The sequence below is a fragment of the Mastomys coucha genome, unplaced genomic scaffold (assembly GCF_008632895.1).
Source record: "Mastomys coucha isolate ucsf_1 unplaced genomic scaffold, UCSF_Mcou_1 pScaffold23, whole genome shotgun sequence".
NCBI lineage: Eukaryota > Metazoa > Chordata > Mammalia > Rodentia > Muridae > Mastomys > Mastomys coucha.
In genome coordinates, this window is record NW_022196906.1 from 116,791,952 (window position 1) to 116,807,668 (window position 15,717).

At 43.9% G+C, this 15,717-nt stretch overlaps 1 long non-coding RNA gene across 5 annotated transcripts in view; it reads left to right on the forward strand.

Annotated features, from left to right (window-relative positions):
- Positions 1-15,717, forward strand: part of LOC116072179 — a 104,301-nt gene that overhangs the window by 74,934 nt on the left and 13,650 nt on the right. For 4 of the 5 annotated variants that reach the window (XR_004111341.1, XR_004111343.1, XR_004111342.1 and 1 more), the window contains one exon: positions 7,292-7,434. This is a non-coding gene — a long non-coding RNA (uncharacterized LOC116072179). Of the gene's footprint in view, positions 1-4,933; positions 5,138-7,291; positions 7,435-15,717 lie in introns of those variants that run through there. The other variant, XR_004111344.1, reaches the window with a different exon arrangement.

A 15,717-nucleotide genomic window follows, 5' to 3' on the forward strand; every position in this document is an offset into this window, starting at 1 on the left:
GGGAGAGGCCTGGAGAGGAGGGGAAGGGAGGGGAGGGGAGGGGAGAGGAGAGGAGAGAGAGAGAGAGGACAGGAGAGGACAGGAGAGGAGAGAAACTGATTTCTTTGTCAGAAGAGGAACAGTCCTGCCAGGTGGGTGTGGGAAAATGTGACTTGTCAGGTGAACTCTGAGGTTGATTTTCCCAGTACAGATTGGGCAGAGATAAATGGCTTACCCTTTCCACTGGTTTAAAATGAAAGAGTGTCTGAAAATTTTAAGAGAAGCCATTAAGGCTACTTTTAGCACTCCCCACCCCCCAGGCTGATCTCTGCATGAGGCAGAGAACACCAAAACCTCATTCCTACCTTGCCTCAACATCCCTTAGGTGAAGATGAGGATGGAGGCTTCCCAGGGTGCTTCACAGCTGGTTTTGCAGGGAAAGATGGACATCCTTGGATGGCTGTCGCTCTGACCTTGTGCTCCCCACTCTGTCATCCCCCAGGTTTGCAGTAACTGCAGGCCTGGAGCAGGATGGAAAGAGGGTGGGAAAGGCTGCAGTTATCTAGGCTCAGGGTGCTCCAACCTCACTACCTCATAGGACTTAAGAAGTGCCTTGGTGAGGGGCATTCCTCTCTTTTTAAAAGCTTTCTCTAGCTAGGTGTGATGATAACTGTGGTCCCAGCTACTGCGAAGGCTGAGGCAGGAGAATTGCTTGATCCCAAGAGTTCAGGGCCAATAGGTGTAGCTCAGTTGACAGTGTGCCTGCCTATTCCTCGTGAGTTGGATTAACCCTGAGTTAGAGTCCAAGCCCCCTTTGGATAAAGTGGCACACACCTGTAATCTCAGTACCTGGGAGGTAGAGATAGGAAGATCAGGAGTTCAAGGCTAGCCTGGACTACATAGTGAGTTGAAGGCCAGCCTAGACTACATGAAACCCTGTCTGACAAAAAGAAGAAAGAAAAAGAAGAAGGAAGGAAGGCAAGAAGGAAGGAAGGAAGGAAGGGAGAGAGAAAGAGAGAGAGAGAGAGAGAGAGAGAGAGAGAGAGAGAGAGAGAGAGAGAGAGAGAAAAGCAACCTCCTCCTCTAAGCCTTGCCCTAAACTGAATGGGTAGATGTGAGGAAGAACATGGTTATGTAAGTTGATCTAAGCTTCTGTGTGTCCACTGCTCACTTGTGTTTGAGAGCTACTGCTCTTAAAGCACACAGTCTTAGGCATGTGGAACATCCTTACCCAGGTTTGACCTTACGGTGAATATTGGCATAAGAAGCACTAAGGGATGTTTGTTCTTGAACCACAGGTTGAAGGTAGCTGTTTGATCCATCACAAACCAAAAAAAAAAAAAAAAAAACCTCCCTCACAGGGTCTGAACTAGTGCTCTCCTGGGTCTGTCAGCCACCCAGCTCCCTGCTGTGTCCCAGCACTGAGTGTGCTCTCCTGATGGCAGTTATCCATATTGTTTCTAATGTTTTTTATTTGATTGTATTTATGTCCTGTGGCATTCATCAGCCGTGTTCTCCTTCTGAAGATGGCCCAGCAGCTTCTGGTCACATATCTCCCCAAGGAGGAGTTTAAAGCTTAGGTGGTGGGTGAGCTACACTCTTTGTCCAGCTTAGTAAATCTGCCTCTTTTAACAATGGCAACAAAGCCTTCGAAGGCCTGCTGCAGTTGCTTTGTTGTGCTTAACAGAATTTTCTGAATGTATTTTCAGGGCTGGAGAGATGGCTCATTATTTAAGAGCACTTACTGCTTTTGTAGAGCATAATTCAATTCTCAAGACCCACACTGGGCAGCTCACAGCCAACCACCTATAACTCTAGCTCCCGGGGATCCAGTGCCTCTTTCTTCCATGGGTGTACACGCACACACACACACACACACACACACACATTTTTCAAGACAGAGACCTACTAGGTAATCCAGACTGATCTCAGACTTATGCCCCTCCTACCTCAGCCTCCTGTATGCTAGAATTACAAACATATGCCACTAGACATACATGTGTGTGAATATAGGTAGTGACAATTTTGGAATTTTGGTTTCTTTTAAAAACACAGAAATATTGTGAGAATGTGTTTTCATTTTTAATCCCAGGTGTGGGGATGCAGGGCTGCTTCAGACTGTCCACAGCAGCTGTGATTTACTTCATGCTCTAGCAGGGACATGACTTTGCCAGCTGAAGATAGTTTCTGTGGTTGTATGATGTTTAGAATTCTGGGAACTTTTCAGAGGGTATATTAAATGCTAGGGGCCCAAGAGGTGGGAGATTGTTAGTGGGTTGTTGGTTGTTTGCTGTTTGCTGTTGCTTGAGGTTTGTTAAGTAGTCGTATGCAAAGAGAAAACAAGAAGAAATTAGATTTCCTGATGGCAAGGATCAAATTTACCCCACGGAACTCTGTCAGGCTGCCTGTCTGCCTTGCTGCTGGAGGTATTATGGCTGCTCAGGAGAGACAGGAAGAAGTCCAAGTCTGTGATAGGAATCTCCAGGTGTCATTCTCCAAGGAACCAGAAGGGATAAAGTCAGACCAGAATAAAAGGTTCCCTAGACTACTGGTCTGTCTAGAAAAGCCAGAGTTACAGCTCTCTGGAGGGAAGCTCATGGAGGGCAGGTAGCCAGGATCTCTCCTGATACTGTAACAGCACCAATGCCAGCAGTAGCAGTGGTGGTGGTCTGGGGCAAGCAGTGGCAAGCAGTGAGAACCACAGCTGGAGCCCCCAGCAAGCAGGCGGCTGGAAGTAACTATGAATAGCAACAAGCTGTGTCGAGGGATGAGCCCAGCCTGTTGGTCAGACCCAAGTCCATCGATGAATGCTTTGGGAGAGAAAATTCTTTCCCAGAGTGTTCAGCTCAATGAAAACAGCCTCTCAGATGTTCTTGGTGAAATAACTCATGTACTTTATTCCATGTGGATAGGGACCTTATGAACATTTTGGAAGTAGAGTGGGATCCAGGGGTAAATGCTTCCCATTGGCTCAGTCTGAAATGTTAGAGATGCTCTATTTGCATGGGAAAGGGCTTCAGGTGTTGTCCCTATGTGACTGATGGCTGATTGTCATGGCCCTCTCAATGGGATGTCATGGTTATGTGTTCCAGGACAAGTAGAGCTTAGCAGGGAGCTGGCCACATGCCTGCCATTCTTAATTCTGAGATTTCCCAGAATTTAGGCTTGCTCAACCTTACCAGTTCTTCTGTCTGGTGATACGGTCCACTTGCCCCACAGAACTTGAAACCCTTAATTAGCAGGAAGCAGTCTAATGGTAATGTTGCCCCCTTTCCAACCCCTGAATTTATTCAGTGATCTCTTTTCTTTCATCTCTATCCTTTCTTCTCTCTTATCAAGTGTTAGGGGGTTGAAAGGGTAGAAGAAAAAGTGTGGGAAAGGGTGGAAGAAAGAAAAATATTCACAAAATATTGAAAGATGACTACAAATGGATGGATTCATTAGATAGATAGATGATAGATAGATAGATAGATAGATAGCAGACAGACAGATAGACAGATAATAGACAAAAAGATGATAGGCAGATATATAGATGGATAGATAGATGATAGAAAGATGATAGGCAGATAGATAGATAGATAGATAGATAGATAGATAATAGACAGGTAGATAATATATATAAATATATATAATTTTGAAGGTAAGACCTCTTTATTCTAGGTTGCTTTTCCCACTGTTTCTTTAGAAATTAAGTTAGGCCCTTCCACAGTGAAAATGTTAAGCCCCTAAACCATTAACTATAGTGGATCCTTAATATATACCAATTTTTTAACTTTTTTATGTTTGAGCAGAACAGGTATAAGGTTGAAACCAGTGTATCAGAAAACACAAAGGAGGATAGCTGTGGCCTGTTAGTGGCCACTCCCATCTCATAGACAGTGACAGAAGAGGTGTCCATCTTCCCACCGTGCTTCTGAGAATAAGAAGCAGGAGAGCCTCATTTGGTTTCTGAGTCACTGACTGACTAGGAAATGTTAGGTTCAGTAATTCAAGTCTCAAACCACGTCAGTTCTGCCTCCCAGGCTTATTACATGCTTCCAAAGGGTTTGTGGATAAAGGTTCCCAGAACAGCACTATGATCTATGCTCTAAGGTAAACTTAAAATGCCCTCAGTGAAGGTTTTGCTATCTTGTCTGCTTTGCACAGGAATGTAGACACAGGCTGCCCTAAGATGTGCACATGTAAGACACAATCTAGCAGGAGCACAGAGGTTAAGAAGGAAATTAATAATGTAATAGGTGCTTTTCCAGGAGCAAAAGGGAATTTACATCCTGACTCTCAGAAAACTGACTGGCTGAAACCACATTGTCATTCACTGTGACTTTAATAATGTGTTTGCTGGGCTCAGAGGTTAAGAGCACTGACTGCTCTTCCAGAGGTCCTGAGTTCAATTCTCAGAAACCACATGGTTTCTCACAACCATCTGTAATGGGGTCCAATGCCCTCTTCTGGTGTGTCTGAAAAGAGTGACAGCATGCATATTCATATACATAAAATAAATATATAAATCTTTTTTAAAAAAAAGAAAGAAAGAAAGAAAAAGAAGGCATTTGCCATGTTTCAGAACACTCAGGCATGGGTATGTGCAAGAGGTTGTTCTCTTTTAGTTAGGTAGATCCCACATGGGGAAGTTTTAGTTACCTGACAGTCTCTAGCATGTCACATGAGTTAAAGGATGTCTTCACCCACTCCCAGTTGTATGCCTCCCACACTGCCTAGCCACTGTTCACACTGTGTGTGGATACAGGCATTTTTCCTTCCCATGACATCATACCACCTTGTGCTCACATGCTCTATAATGTTCACATATGAACTGGCCTCATGAGGCCTTTCCCAGCATGCCCTCCTAGTTAAATGACACATGATGACTTTGCAAACAGCTGTTTCCTCTTCCTTTCTAATACTTACTCCACTCCACGGTTCATTCTCTAGCCAGGACCACGTGTGACAGGGGGGCAAAGGGTGGGCACATGTTTGTCTCCTGCCTCTCATCTCTCAGGAAGTAGCAGGTTGTTTTGCCTGTTCCTGGAATGGATGTGCCCTGTGGTCTGAGGTCTTCACCGAGTCAAGGTGACTGGGTGATTTTGCTCTGTGGCTGAGCTGAAGGGTCTACAATGCTGATCACCCTGTTCCTTCTAGGTCTGACTGTGTTTCTGTGGTAAGACGGTCTTAATTTAGGTTGAAGAAACTGTACTGGATTTTTTTGCTTATGTCCCTTGCTGTTGCCAAACTGTTGACTGCTTTCAGATGGGCTGTCTTTCTTCTATAGAGCACTATAGAGTTAATATCTTTTTTTTTTTCTTCCTACTGATGCCCCACCTGTTTGTGCTAGACACTTGGGGAATACATGTTTCTGAGCTTTGTACAGCTAACAGAAAAGCTTTTTGTAACCTTGTGTCCCTTCAGGCCGGCACAGAGGCAAATGTGTGCTTTAGAGATTGTCAAAGGAAAAAGAGAGTGCTACATCCTAAACCTTTCATCTGTATGTGGGACTCCCTGCCCGAAGCTTTGCTTCCTAGTTCTCTGGGCTAGTTCGGGTTAGTGATTTATATCTTCATATAACATTGCTTCCATTTTGTTTACCCTTTCAGATGCATTAAGACTTGCACATGCATATGTGTTGTTATTTTGAAAATCAAATCCATGCCTGTATTGCTCTGCTTATTCTTGATTTTTGTGTTGTTCAACCCTTTTAAGATTTTGTTTTCTGCCTGATTTTTTTTTTTGGATGGGGGGGGTGTTTTGATTTGGAGTTCCTCTTTATTAGTTGTGACATCTTTAGGGTCTAACGATCAAACCAACTTGTTTCTCTTTCATCATCTTTTCCTTTATTGAATTCCTTCAGCTTTGAATTTTTTTTTCTTGAGACAACAGTGGTTTTCAGTCTTTCCTGCTTTCTGGGTGCGTTTAAAGTTGGAGTCTCTTTGATGCCCTGCAGACTTTGGGCTGAGCCCTCCCTCGCCCTCCCTCGCCCTCCCTTGCTGCTCTTCCCAGCACTGTCTCTAATTTCACCTTTCATTTTCTTCATAAATTACTCTTGAGTCACAGCTTCAGGAGGCCTGGAAGATTTCTCAAGTACATTTTATTGAGATATACTTGTGACCTAATACTGGTGAGATCTTTGAAGTGGTCTGTAGAAATTTAACCACCAATATTTTGTGCGGTTACACCATGGAGTTTGAATGTGAGAAACATCCAATTCCTTGCATGTATGCTCAGACCATCTCTCTTTTCCTGTGCTTGATAAATCAGTTTCTGAGAGAGAAGTCTGGACATCCCCCATTCTTATCCTGGGTTTCCCAGGTGCCCTCTTGTGTTTTGAATCCAGCCCACACAGTGTGGTTCTTCAACACAATAACAATGTTTATTTTTGTCCTTGGATTCTGTTTTGATCTAAGGATACCAGTGCTCACTTGCTTGCTCTTTGTTCCTTCCTTCCTTCCTTTCTTCCTTCCTCCCCTCTCTCCTTCCTTCCTTTCTGATAACACTCTTTCCAATTATTCCATGTCATGGCATTTAAAGTCCTTTTCAAGTTACCATATAGTGGTTATATACATTCCCCATCTAAAAGTCTGACTTTACATAGAAGTTTAAGTCCTTCGTACTATATACCCTTTAGCATAGTTGGACTCATCACTTCATTTATTTTCATTTCCTACTTAACATGATTCTCAGTGAGCATCTCCTTGCCTATCTCTTCTGTCTCACTGCATTCAGTAGGGCTTGAGTGGTGTGTGTTTATATGTATGAGTATACATGTATGTGTGTGGATGAGTGTGTATAGTATATGTAAGTGTATGTGTCAGCATGTCAGTGTGTGGGTCTGAGTATATGTGTGTGTAAGTATATGAGTGTATGTGAATGTGTGTATGTGAGCGTGTAAGCATATGTGTATGTATATGTGCATGAGTGTGTAGTATATGTGTGTGAGCATGTCAGTGTGTATGTAGTATCTGTGTGTGAGCGTGTGTGTGAACGCGTGTGTGAGTGTGTATTGAGCGTGTGTGTGAGCGTGTGTGAGAGCATGTGTGAGCGTGTGTTTGGTGGGAGAAGGTGATTTAGAATTTTTGCATCCCTCTACTCTACTTTTTTTTTTTACTTAAAATAGGGTGGTTAATATTTGCCACTAATAGAAAGATACAATTTTATTCAGAATTTTTAATGTGCCCTCCCCTCAAGACAGAATCCTGAAAACATTTTTACATGTTTTTAATTTCCAAGGACGCTTTTGCTCTCCAGTTGCTCTTTTCAAAATGGCCTGTTTGTTTTTCCAACACAGTATATTACTAAAGATTTTATTTCTTTTCTTCAGGAAGGAGAAAAACCATATGTCCTTGGTCTGCCATCTTAAACCAGAAGTCTGAAATATGGGTCTGAATGCTGCTCGCAAGGATCTCTTAGACTGAGGAGGACAGACAGCAGAGCCTTGCTACCATAAACATTTCCAGGAGAAACGTGAGTTTCCACATAAGCACGAGTTAGATTCACAGGCCAGAAGGATGGGTTGTGTTGGGGCTCAGTGAGGACTGAGCAGAGGCTGCATGAGGGACTGTGTTTGTACTGGCGTCCACAGTCCCACATGCTTAGCTGCCACTGTGCAACTATTAGCAAATGAAATTAAATACTTCAGTTGCTTAGTAACTAATCCAGTCTAAGAAAGAAGCAAAAATAGAATACATAAATTTAGAACTTTTAGGCCATGTGCCAAGCAAAATATTCTTGCTTTTACATTCTTTTGATTATCTGCAATTTGAATGGGAGAAAATATATTTTAGTGTCCATGGTGAGTGTGTATGTTGATATTCCTTGCTAAAAGTGAATTCTTCTCAATGGTTGAACACTCATGAGACATGCTCTGGCTTCCAGGGTGATGCCACACTGGCCCTCAGAAGCCAAAGTAGAATACTGATGACTCTGGAATTTATTTTTCTGACATAAACAGAAAGCCAAAGGGCATTATGTGATTCCAGCCCTATTATACTATGGGAAGAAAAGAAAAAAAAATCATGTTTTACATAATTTTGTATAAAATAAAAATATCATTTCCTTTCCCAAGCAGTTTTCCAACAAGACACCTAAATGAGGACACAGTTTAAGTTTTTATGTGACACCAAAAGAAATCATGAGTCACATGATGCTGGTGTTTATAGAAATACCACAATAAATAATAGGAATTATAGTAATGTTGGTTGCTTACCATGTGACTTTTGCCTCCTGGGAGAGCCGTGTGTGTTTATGGCTGACATGTTTCAGAACAGAAAGGAAGGCAGGGGTGTTGGAGAGATGGCTAAGTGGTCAAGAGCATACTGGCCCCTCTTCCAGAGCATCCAAGGTTGGTTTTTAGCATCCACGTGGTGTCTTCACAACCATCTGTAACTCCAGTTCCAGGGGATCCAGTGCCTCATAAACATGCCAGAAAAGCAGCAATATATATAAAATAAAAAATAAATACAGATTTAAAAAAAAAAAAGCTTAAACCCTTTGGGAGTTCATATGTCTTTTAGAATTTCAGTATCTATTCCCTGAGAACACAACAAACTGTACAGTTGGGAAAGTGTGACCGTGGGGTGGTATCTTGGCTCAGCTGCTTGTTGTATTGCATTGGCTGAGTAGGTAAAGTGTTAGACTCTGCCTTCTGATTCTCCTCCTTACCCCAGTGATGCCCTTCACAGAAGTCTTTTTCTCTTGACCCAGGCAGTGAGTAGCTCAGGCTGTATGTTGCTCAGCAGGTCTCTGCTGCTAAGCACCAAGACCCACTCCTACATTGACTTTTTTTTTTTGTAAGAACTGAGAATGTGCCTCTATTCAGTTTCTTCTGCTATTACCTCGTGGTTAAAGGCACACTTTTCCTTTTTAAAATATTTTTTTAAAGATTTATCTAATTTTATGTGTTTGAGTGCCTGTATGTATGTATGTGCACCATTTGTGGAGGCCAGAAGAGAGCTTCAGATTCCCTGGAACTGGAGGAACTTGTGGTTGTGAGCCCATGTGGTGCTGGGGACAGGGCCTGTACCCTCTGGAAGAGTAGAGTTCCTCTTAACCTCTGAGCTATTGTCCTCCGTGGCTGTGAGGATAAAGATCACCAAGCACAATCATCATGGTCAGATTCATTAAAGTGAGTGTTTTCATTTGTGTACACAGGCTGCCTCTCTCTAAAGGTGGGGTTCATGAGTTCAGCACTGGACATGGGGAAGATAGGGGTTTTTATAGTTCAGGAGTAGAGAGTTTCCAAATGGGGGATTTGTCAGGCAAATAGGCAGAGGTACAGAAGCAGAACATAAGTATAACAAGCTGGTCATAATAAGCTCCCAAGACAAAGAGATGTTGCAAGGTGGGCATAACAAAGTGGTCATAGCAACTTTTAGAAACAATGGCATGGCTGCCATTTCCTGAAACAGGCAGTATAGAGTCATCTGTAGTTAAGATTGCAAGTGGGACATAGCCCAATCCTTGAGAAACAGATAATCATAAATGGAATGAACCTAGTTTGGTTTTACTATAAGATGGCTTAAGATGGAGGCAGGCTGATTTATCACCACCTCTACAGGTCCATAAATTTTAAATAATGTTTTACAGTGTTCCTTGGAGTAATCTAAGTCCTTGAAGTGGGTCATCAAGTTCAAAATGGCTAGTAAAGATGACTACTGTCACTCTAGAGTGTAGCCAGGCTAGCATGGCTCTTGGCTTTGAGTGCCCAGCCACCCTGCTAGCCTAGGGCCCTGTGCTCAGCCTCCTGTCTCAGCTCTCTCATGTCTCAGCCTGCAGTAGACACTCCAAAACAAGCAGGGACTTGCTCCAACATAGAAAAACAATCAGTTGGCTGAGCCTGAAGCCAGTTTTTTTCCACTCCCATGTGGAGCTACAGAGCTCAGAGAAAGAAGCAGTCACTTCCGTTTGCAATGAACACAGCCATTTAAATGTTCTTCTGTCCATAAGTTTAGTTTTTATAAGAATCTTAACCATTTACAGAAAGATTGGCTGATAAGTTGAAGGGCTAAGAATTAGGAGTAAAAATCACTGGTGAGACAAGAAGGTTAGTAAATAACAGTTGAAAGTTAATTCTGAAAGACCCCCAGAGCTAGGGAGACCCTCACTCAAGTCTCAGGATGACACGACCACCCAATAACTCACGAGAGACCAATCTTGCTGCAAGTGCAAGAGGTTTATTGGGGATAAGCCAGATCTGGGGTCAAACATGTAGCCTGGCAGGCTAGAGAAGTTCGACCACAAGCACGAGGAGTAAGGGGTATTTAAAGGGAAAAACCACAAACTAGGGGGGTAAAGGGGTTACCAAGGAAACATAACAAGAGAACAGTGGAAAACTCTAAAGAGACCCAGCCCCTATTTGAGTCAGGGTCATAAGGAAAACATCCCACACACTCACTATGCACAAGAATGTGATCTGGTCAATGCTATTCACTTTATGGCTGACCATTCCCTAGAACCACCCAGATGGCTCATATCCTGCTTTTTGTTCTTGGAACTAACTAGGGGGAGCCTTTGTGGCCAACAGGTTTCTGAAACTGGCTAGTCTACATTCTTGGCTCATTACAGAGACCTTCTATGCCCTTTAAGTAAAGGTTATACAGTATACATAACATTTCTATTAAATGCTCTCATTTTAAATTCTAAAATTCTCCAGCCTTTCATTTCCATATATGCTGGGGTCCAGTTCAATGGTGGAGACCTAACATGGGTGAAGCACTGGAAGAGGGGATGGAGATTTACATTCAAGCCAGCAAAATAAGTACATAATTGCCCAGTCTTAAATTGAGGTCCTGCCATACACGTGGACTTTCAGTGATAGATTAGGCTAAGCTAGGAAAGGGTTTTGTGGATGCTGTGTGCACATGTGCTAGATGCTCTACTTAGCATTAGATGCTGAACAAGTCATAGAACTTCCCATCCTTAAGGGTCTTCAGTTCCCCTGGAGGCATATGATGTACCTAGTGCAAAAATATAAGAGATGGGCATAAACACTACAGTCAGAATCAGCTGCATCATCATGAAACCCAGAAGCAGCACTTTCTGCAGGCTCTGGGCTCTGGTTCCTGCTGAATAACCTACCTGTGGGATCTGAGCTGGTACATCACTGCTCAGGCCTCCTGTCTGCTCCCTCTTTTCCATTGGGCTGGATGCTAAGAGTTTGCAGAGAACAGCCAACATGGTCCTGGAGCTCCTTGCAGAAAGTTTGTGGAAAGAGACATCAAGCTGTCTGATAGCTAGCTCTCAGAGGCAAGGCAAGGTGGCCATTTTGGGTTGAATCTGTGTCAGGGGTCTGAATGTATCCATTTAATATCTGTTCAAGAAGTTAATAGAGTATATTTACTTAACTTAATTCTCACATCAGAACTATGGTCAGCTTGATACAAACCTAGACATATCTGGAAAGAGGGAATCATAACTGAGAAAACACTTCCCTTCTGTAAGACTGGTGGATAGGTATGTGTGTTGGGTATTGTCCTGATTGTTGATCGAAGGAAGGATCCAGTTCTTTGGGAGCAGTGCCAGTTATAGGTGGATGGTCCTGGGGTATATAAGAAAGCAGACTGAATAAGCACTGGGAAGCAAGATAGTAAGCAGAGTTTCTTTGTGGCTTCTGCTTCAGTTCCTGCCTCTGGGGTCCTCCCTTGAGTTCATGCCCTGACTTCCCTTGGAGATAGCATGAGACCTGAGATAAATTTTTTCCTCCCCAGGTTACTTTTGGTCATGGTATTTTGTCACAGCAATAGAAACCCTAACTGAGACAATGGTGCGAGAGATTTAGAATAGATGTCACCTCGTTCCTGCTTCCTAGACACTGTGTGGCTGGTCAATATTAGTTTTTATCACTCTGATCACATCTGCCCCAAATCCAAGCCATGTAAGGCTCTCTTCTGTTATTTATCTTTCAAATTCAGAAGGTAAAGAACTAAAGTTATTGCTTCAGCTAATATTTTCTCACATCTCGGCGGTTCCTCCACACTGTCAACTTGAGTAGATTCAGAATCACCTGGGACAACATACACTGAGTAGAGGAGACCTGCCCTAAAGAGGACTAGAACTATCTCCCAGGTTGGGGTCCCAGGCTGAATAAAAAGGGAAAAAAGAGAAAGCTCACTGAGCTGTGACCAGACATGTTAGACCCCTGCTACCATGCCTTCCCCAGCATGATGGACTGAATGAACCGTCAAACAATGAGCCAAAATAAATCCTTCCTTCCTGAAATTGGTTTTGTGGGACATTTTGTCACAGCAATGAAAAAATATAATTAATTATGTCTTTTAAAATCACCTGTGTAACATGGATTTGTACCAAAGAGGGGAAAGCTGTATCCATCAGGGTTTAATTAGAAACAATCTTCTATGCCATTGAAGCTGATTCTTTTAGCTTCAACCTGGGACACTTGAATCATGAATTTAGCGGTGAGCCATTTTAAAGCCAGGATCTCCAAAGTAGATATGCTTTTACCACAGCTTGATCTGTGGCACCCACCTGGCAGTAGAAGAGCAACACAGGCCTGTGGCCCCAGACAGAGAACCAACACAGTCATAAACTTCCTAAGCCACAGGAAGGGGGTGGGGCAGGGGCAGGAGAGGGAAGAAACCAGTAAAGGCTGGGTGTCCCTGTTTCCTGTGACTTTCATAGCCTCCTTTGCCATCCAGAGAGACAGACCAAAGGGGCGGGGGTGCTAAAATACAATAAAATAAATAAGAGACCTACCATGTGAGAGAGGAACTCCTTTAGTTTTTACAAACAAAAGTAACCTGAAACACAGAAGTAAATGACTCGGGCTCCAACGAGGAGCATGTGCTATTGGTACACAGACACAGGAGTTCTCACAGTCCTCTGCAGTGAGAATCATTCAGCACAGCTTGGATCCTCTGTGAGATGCATCCAGTACTCCCCTCCCCAGCACACAGCCCGAGTAGCTGCAGTTATGGCCACAACATGGTCCCCTGGGAAATGGCACTCGTCACACGTATTAAAGGCAGTATGTCAAGGCTCATTGTCTCCTGTTTTTAATCTCAGACACCAGTGCAGAAGCCCAAGATGTTTATTATAATTTTGCAGACACTGCCAACAAAAGGTTTACTCATGAAGGAAAAATTAAATGTTAAGGCTGTGCGGATGATAGGGGAGGGTGAGCTATGGAAGGCTCAGAAGGATAGAGAGGGGAAGCTTCATTCCCTTTAGGAAAGGAAAATAGAGTGAGCCATAAACATAGCTTCGTTTTCAGGCTGGCAGTTCTTACAATAATGTGTTTTGTCAGGCAAGTCCACAATACAGATTAACATGAAATGCAGACCGAGTTCCACCTCTCGGCCCTCATGTCTGCGAACAAGGAGGAGTGTTGTGATGAATGTCAGTTAATGACACTCACACTCTTGAAATCAGCCCTGGCAGCCAGGACTGAGGGCTGGGGGAGGGGAGTGCCTTACAGAGAGGAGGCAGGGAAGGTTGTTCCAGGATTCCTAATAACCCACATTGAAGGTGGACCAGAAACAAAACCAGGATGTCAACCAGGATGGTGAACCTGCCAGGGCTATCAGGCCCAAAGCACAGAACACAATTTCCAATAACCCCGGTCAGGGTTCCCTGCAGGAGGTGTTTGTGCATTAAGAGCACAGGCAAGGCTGATCTCAGTGGAGGGGAAGAGCAGCCCGGTGGGACCTTACGGCTATTCCTCAATAGTTATACTTCTGTCTCCGTCCCCTCCCTGCTCCATCTAGACACAAACCAGACCTGGAAGCCTTGGCCTGCCCACCCCTTTGTGATTGTTGCATTCAGACCTTTCAGACCCCGATAAGCCTGAGGAATTCAATAAAGGCTGAAGCTGCAGCAGCACTATGTCACTCACAAATTTAAATTCCCTCCTCCCTAGTGACTGGCAGGTGGGATGCACTTATTTCTCAGGTCTTGCTCTTGAGTTTGACTGGGAGGACTTAGCATTGGATTATTCTCTTACTGTTGGGAAGAAGAGCTGTCACTGGAAATTGCTGACTAATTTTCTGGCTGTGTAGCTGACAGTTAATGCCTAGGTCCATTAATCCTCGTGAACAAAGGCTGACAGGCTACCTTGGTGTCCTGCCCACTGTGGCAGTAGCCATCTCTCTGGCTTACCTTTGGTGCTTTCATGCTTTTTATTGGTTTGCGTGTTGGATAACTCCTCACCAGATTCTACCCATATCAAGCCCAGCTTCTTAAGCATTAAATCATAAAGGAATTCTCACAGGAAATTCAAGATCTGGGTGGAAAATTTCTCTTTTTATAACCAGAACCAAGGTCCCAAAGGTAAAAATAAAACTAAAACTCTGAGCTCCCTGTTCTCATCTGTGCCCTATGATGGCTTCTCCTCCCCCCACATCACCTGGAGTGATCTGCCCAGCAGCCCTCCAAGGGACACTGTCCCCATTCTACCTAAGAGGAGACTGAGATACACTCAGCAGGGAGACTACAGAGCCAGGAAGCAAGCTTAAGCATCGGTCTTAAGCAAAGTCACAATGCTCTCTGCAAAGCTTATTTTTCAGAAGAATTATAACTACCAGACAGGCACCTATGGCACATACCTGTAGTCCAGCACATGGGACACAGAGGCGGCAGAGATAGCAAAGGCAAGAGGATCATGAGTTTGAAACTGACCAAGGCTATAAAGCAAGACACTGCCAAAAAAGGTGGGAGGTTGGGTGTATGAGCAGGAGACATGGCTCAGCTGGTAAAATGTTTCTCCTTCAGCCTAAAGACCTAAATTCAGTTCCCAGAAGCCACAGGAAAAAGCTGTGTGTGGTGGGACTTGCTTGCAAGTCCAACACTGGGGAGGCAAAGACAGGAGAGCCCCGAATCTGGCAGACAAGCCCAAAATCCTAATGAAATTCTGTCTCAAAAAACAAGGATAGTTCCTGAGGAATGGCACCCAAAGGTGTTCACTCACCTCCTCTGGTGTAGAATGGGAACAGTGTGCCTTGGGGGCCTGCTGGCAGATCACTCCAGGGTGGAGGAGGAGGAGGAAAGGAGCCATCACAGAGCACAGATGAGAACAGGGGAGCACAGAGAGTTTTAGTTTTACTCTTACCTTTGGGACCTCTGTTCAGGTCACAAAAAGACAATTTTTCCACCTGGCCCATGACTTCCTGTGAGAGTTCCTCTTTGACTTAGAAACTTATTTATCCTCATTGCCAAAAAAAAAAGAAAAGAAAAATGAGTTAACTACCAACTGGGAAGAGTATCTCTTCTACTTGCACACCAGTGCTGAGCTTTTAAAGCTTTTTTAAAGTCTTGCACACTCTAGTCAGTAAGTACTCCCAAAGCCTAAGATGATTTCCAAGAGCTGAGTCCACATCAGAGACTGCCTTGTACATTTAGAGTTAAGCTAAGCTCTGTAACATTTATGTTACAGAGGGAGGCACTACTAGGCAGGAAAATGGAGAAGAATATGTCCACCACCTTCTGCAGCAGTCTGTTCACCCAGAGCCTGCCCACCCTCCCCCTGCTGTGATTAGGAGTACCCTACACTGCTGCTAGCTCATCATCTGGGGATTACAAAGGCACTCATCCTGTCTGACTCCTATCACTGGACGCACATGAACTCATGGAGATGTGTCCATTTTCTCACTCCCAAACCAAGTGGATGATCCCTTCTCAGTAGATGACCTCGTTAGGGTTTCTATTGCTGCAATGAAAAACCATGACCAAGCCGGGCGGTGGTGGCGCACGCCTTTAATCCCAGCACTTGGGAGGTAGAGGCAGGCGGATTTCTGA